The sequence below is a fragment of the Phyllobates terribilis genome, unplaced genomic scaffold (assembly GCF_046119375.1).
Source record: "Phyllobates terribilis strain yellow unplaced genomic scaffold, ASM4611937v1 Scaffold_12__6_contigs__length_324123572, whole genome shotgun sequence".
NCBI lineage: Eukaryota > Metazoa > Chordata > Amphibia > Anura > Dendrobatidae > Phyllobates > Phyllobates terribilis.
The window spans coordinates 295940390-295946554 of NW_027362772.1; positions in this window are offsets into that span (position 1 = coordinate 295940390).

Genomic DNA, 6165 nt, shown 5'->3' on the forward strand with positions numbered 1-6165 from the left:
AGAAGGACAAATATTTTTTCAGAGGTAGATGCAGAAAAAAATTATATTCAGTTTGCAACCTGATGGAGGTCTGTATAGATGGACTAATAGAGAAAGTCCCACACACTGCTAGAAGCCCAAATATTTTTTCAGAGGTAGATGCAGATAAAAATTATTTTTAATTTGCAACCTGATGGAGGTCAGTATAGATGGACTAATAGAACAAGTCCCACACACAGCTACAAGCCCAATATTTTTTCAGAGGTAGATGCAGAAAAAAAATATATTCAGTTTGCAACCTGATGGAGGTCAGTATAGATGGATTAATAGAACAAGTCCCACACACAGCTAGAAGCCCAAATATTTTTTCAGAGGTAGATGCAGATAAAAATTATTTTTAATTTGCAACCTGATGGAGGTCAGTAAAGATGGACTAATAGAGAAAGTCCCACACACTACTAGAAGGCCAAATATTTTTTCAGAGGTTGATGCAGAAAAAAATTATATTCAGTTTGCAACCTAATGGAGGTCTATAGCTGGACTAATAGAGAAAGTCCCACACACTGCTAGAAGCCCAAATATTTTTTCAGAGGTAGATGCAGAAAAAAATATATTCAGTTTGCAAACTGATGGAGGTCAGTATAGATGGATTAATAGAACAAGTCCCACACACAGCTAGAAGCCCAAATATTTTTTCAGAGGTAGATGCAGATAAAAATTATTTTTAATTTGCAACCTGATGGAGGTCAGTACAGATGGACTAATAGACCAAGTCCCACACACTGCTAGAAGGCCAAATATTTTTTCAGAGCTAGATGCAGAAAAAAATTATATTCAGTTTGCAACCTGATGGAGTTCTGTATAGATGGACTAATAGAGAAAGTCCCACACACTGCTAGAAGCCCAAATATTTTTTCAGAGGTAGATGCCGAAAAAAATTATATTCAGTTTGCAACCTGATGGAGGTCTGTATAGATGGATTAATAGAACAAGTCCCACACACAGCTAGAAGCCCAATATTTTTTCAGAGGTAGATGCAGAAAAAATATAAATTCAGTTTGCAACCTGATGGAGGTCACTATAGATGGACTAATAGAGAAAGTCCCACACACTGCTAGAAGGCCAAATAGTTTTTCAGAGCTAGATGCAGACAAAAAATTATTTTTAATTTGCAACCTGATGGAGGTCAGTACAGATGGACTAATAGACCAAGTCCCACACACTGCTAGAAGGCTAAATATTTTTTCAGAGCTAGATGCAGAAAAAAATTATATTCAGTTTGCAACCTGATGGAGGTCTGTATAGATGGACTAATAGAGAAAGTCCCACACACTGCTAGAAGCCCAAATATTTTTTCAGAGGTAGATGCCGAAAAAAATTATATTCAGTTTGCAACCTGATGGAGGTCTGTATAGATGGATTAATAGAACAAGTCCCACACACAGCTAGAAGCCCAATATTTTTTCAGAGGTAGATGCAGAAAAAATATATATTCAGTTTGCAACCTGATGGAGGTCAGTATAGATGGACTAATAGAGAAAGTCCCACACACTGCTAGAAGGCCAAATAGTTTTTCAGAGCTAGATGCAGACAAAAAATTATTTTTAATTTGCAACCTGATGGAAGTCAGTATAGATGGACTAATAGAGAAAGTCCCACACACTGCTAGAAGCCCAAATATTTTTTCAGAGGTAGATGCAGATAAAAATTATTTTTAATTTGCAACCTAATGGAGGTCAGTATAGATGGACTAATAGAACAAGTCCCACACACAGCTAGAAGCCCAAATATTTTTTCAGAGCTAGTTGCAGAAAAAAATTATATTCAGTTTGCAACCTGATGGAGGTCTGTATAGATGGATTAATAGAACAAGTCCCACACACAGCTAGAAGCCCAAATATTTTTTCAGAGGTAGATGCAGATAAAAATTATTTTTAATTTGCAACCTGATGGAGGTCAGTATAGATGGACTAATAGACCAAGTCCCACACACTGCTGGAAGGCCAAATATTTTTTCAGAGCTAGATGCAGATAAAAATTATTTTTAATTTGCAACCTGATGGAGGTCAGTATAGATGGACTAATAGAGAAAGTCCCACACACTGCTAGAAGGACAAATATTTTTTCAGAGGTAGATGCAGAAAAAAATTATATTCAGTTTGCAACCTGATGGAGGTCTGTATAGATGGACTAATAGAGAAAGTCCAACACACTGCTAGAAGCCCAAATATTTTTTCAGAGGTAGATGCAGATAAAAATTATTTTTAATTTGCAACCTGATGGAGGTCAGTATAGATGGACTAATAGAACAAGTCCCTCACACAGCTAGAAGCCCAAATATTTTTTCAGAGCTAGATGCAGAAAAAAATTATATTCAGTTTGCAACCTGATGGAGGTCTGTATAGATGGATTAATAGAACAAGTCCCAGACACAGCTACAAGCCCAATATTTTTTCAGAGGTAGATGCAGAAAAAAAATATATTCAGTTTGCAACCTGATGGAGGTCAGTATAGATGGATTAATAGAACAAGTCCCACACACAGCTAGAAGCCCAAATATTTTTTCAGAGGTAGATGCAGATAAAAATTATTTTTAATTTGCAACCTGATGGAGATCAGTATAGATGGACTAATATAGAAAGTCCCACACACTGCTAGAAGGCCAAATATTTTTTCAGAGGTAGATGCAGAAAAAAATTATATTCAGTTTGCAACATAATGGAGGTCTGTATAGATGGACTAATAGAGAAAGTCCCACACACTGCTAGAAGCCCAAATATTTTTTCAGAGGTAGATGCAGAAAAAAATATATTCAGTTTGCAACCTGATGGAGGTCTGTATAGATGGATTAATAGAACAAGTCCCACACACAGCTAGAAGCCCAAATATTTTTTCAGAGGTAGATGCAGATAAAAATTATTATTAATTTGCAACCTGATGGAGGTCAGTACAGATGGACTAATAGACCAAGTCCCACACACTGCTAGAAGGCCAAATATTTTTTCAGAGCTAGATGCAGAAAAAAATTATATTCAGTTTGCAACCTGATGGAGGTCTGTATAGATGGACTAATAGAGAAAGTCCCACACACTGCTAGAAGGACAAATATTTTTTCAGAGGTAGATGCAGAAAAAAATTATATTCAGTTTGCAACCTGATGGAGGTCTGTATAGATGGACTAATAGAGAAAGTCCCACACACTGCTAGAAGCCCAAATATTTTTTCAGAGGTAGATGCAGATAAAAATTATTTTTAATTTGCAACCTGATGGAGGTCAGTATAGATGGACTAATAGAACAAGTCCCACACACAGCTAGAAGCCCAAATATTTTTTCAGAGCTAGATGCAGAAAAAAATTATATTCAGTTTGCAACCTGATGGAGGTCTGTATAAATGGATTAATAGAACAAGTCCCACACACAGCTACAAGCCCAATATTTTTTCAGAGGTAGATGCAGAAAAAAAATATATTCAGTTTGCAACCTGATGGAGGTCAGTATAGATGGATTAATAGAACAAGTCCCACACACAGCTAGAAGCCCAAATATTTTTTCAGAGGTAGATGCAGATAAAAATTATTTTTAATTTGCAACCTGATGGAGGTCAGTAAAGATGGACTAATAGAGAAAGTCCCACACACTGCTAGAAGGCCAAATATTTTTTCAGAGGTTGATGCAGAAAAAAATTATATTCAGTTTGCAACCTAATGGAGGTCTATAGCTGGACTAATAGAGAAAGTCCCACACACTGCTAGAAGCCCAAATATTTTTTCAGAGGTAGATGCAGAAAAAAATATATTCAGTTTGCAAACTGATGGAGGTCAGTATAGATGGATTAATAGAACAAGTCCCACACACAGCTAGAAGCCCAAATATTTTTTCAGAGGTAGATGCAGATAAAAATTATTTTTAATTTACAACCTGATGGAGGTCAGTACAGATGGACTAATAGACCAAGTCCCACACACTGCTAGAAGGCCAAATATTTTTTCAGAGCTAGATGCAGAAAAAAATTATATTCAGTTTGCAACCTGATGGAGTTCTGTATAGATGGACTAATAGAGAAAGTCCCACACACTGCTAGAAGCCCAAATATTTTTTCAGAGGTAGATGCCGAAAAAAATTATATTCAGTTTGCAACCTGATGGAGGTCTGTATAGATGGATTAATAGAACAAGTCCCACACACAGCTAGAAGCCCAATATTTTTTCAGAGGTAGATGCAGAAAAAATATATATTCAGTTTGCAACCTGATGGAGGTCACTATAGATGGACTAATAGAGAAAGTCCCACACACTGCTAGAAGGCCAAATAGTTTTTCAGAGCTAGATGCAGACAAAAAATTATTTTTAATTTGCAACCTGATGGAGGTCAGTACAGATGGACTAATAGACCAAGTCCCACACACTGCTAGAAGGCCAAATATTTTTTCAGAGCTAGATGCAGAAAAAAATTATATTCAGTTTGCAACCTGATGGAGGTCTGTATAGATGGACTAATAGAGAAAGTCCCACACACTGCTAGAAGCCCAAATATTTTTTCAGAGGTAGATGCCGAAAAAAATTATATTCAGTTTGCAACCTGATGGAGGTCTGTATAGATGGATTAATAGAACAAGTCCCACACACAGCTAGAAGCCCAATATTTTTTCAGAGGTAGATGCAGAAAAAATATATATTCAGTTTGCAACCTGATGGAGGTCAGTATAGATGGACTAATAGAGAAAGTCCCACACACTGCTAGAAGGCCAAATAGTTTTTCAGAGCTAGATGCAGACAAAAAATTATTTTTAATTTGCAACCTGATGGAAGTCAGTATAGATGGACTAATAGAGAAAGTCCCACACACTGCTAGAAGGCCAAATATTTTTTCAGAGCTAGATGCAGAAAAAAATTATATTCAGTTTGCAACCTGATGGAGGTCTGTATAGATGGATTAATAGAACAAGTCCCACACACAGCTAGAAGGCCAAATATTTTTTCAGAGCTAGATGCAGAAAAAAATTATTTTTAATTTGCAACCTGATGGAGGTCAGTATAGATGGACTAATAGAGAAAGTCCCACACACAGCTAGAAGCCCAAATATTTTTTCAGAGGTAGATGCAGAAAAAAATTATATTCAGTTTGCAACCTGATGGAGGTCTGTATAGAGGGACTAATAGAGAAAGTCCCACACACTGCTAGAAGCCCAAATTTTTTTTCAGAGGTAGATGCAGAAAAAAATTATATTCAGTTTGCAACCTGATGGAGGTCAGCATATTTGGATTAATAGAACAAGTCCCACACACAGCTAGAAAGCCAAATATTTTTTCAGAGGTAGATGCAGATAAAAATTATTTTTAATTTGCAACCTGATGGAGGTCAGTATAGATCGACTAATAGACCAAGTCCCACACACTGCTAGAAGGCCAAATATTTTTTCAGAGCTAGATGCAGATAAAAATTATTTTTAATTTGCAACCTGATGGAGGTCAGTATAGATGGACTAATAGAGAAAGTCCCACACACTGCTAGAAGGACAAATATTTTTTCAGAGGTAGATGCAGAAAAAAATTATATTCAGTTTGCAACCTGATGGAGGTCTGTATAGATGGACTAATAGAGAAAGTCCCACACGCTGTTAGAAGCCCAAATATTTTTTCAGAGGTAGATGCAGATAAAAATTATTTTTAAATTGCAACCTGATGGAGGTCAGTATAGATGGACTAATAGAACAAGTCCCACACACAGCTAGAAGCCCAAATATTTTTTCAGAGCTAGATGCAGAAAAAAATTATATTCAGTTTGCAACCTGATGGAGGTCTGTATAGATGGATTAATATAACAAGTCCCACACACAGCTAGAAGCCCAAATATTTTTTCAGAGGTAGATGCAGATAAAAATTATTTTTAATTTGCAACCTGATGGAGGTCAGTACAGATGGACTAATAGACCAAGTCGCACACACTGCTAGAAGGCCAAATATTTTTTCAGAGCTAGATGCAGAAAAAAATTATATTCAGTTTGCAACCTGATGGAGGTCTGTATAGATGGACTAATAGAGAAAGTCCCACACACTGCTAGAAGGACAAATATTTTTTCAGAGGTAGATGCAGAAAAAAATTATATTCAGTTTGCAACCTGATGGAGGTCTGTATAGATGGACTAATAGAGAAAGTCCCACACACTGCTAGAAGCCCAAATATT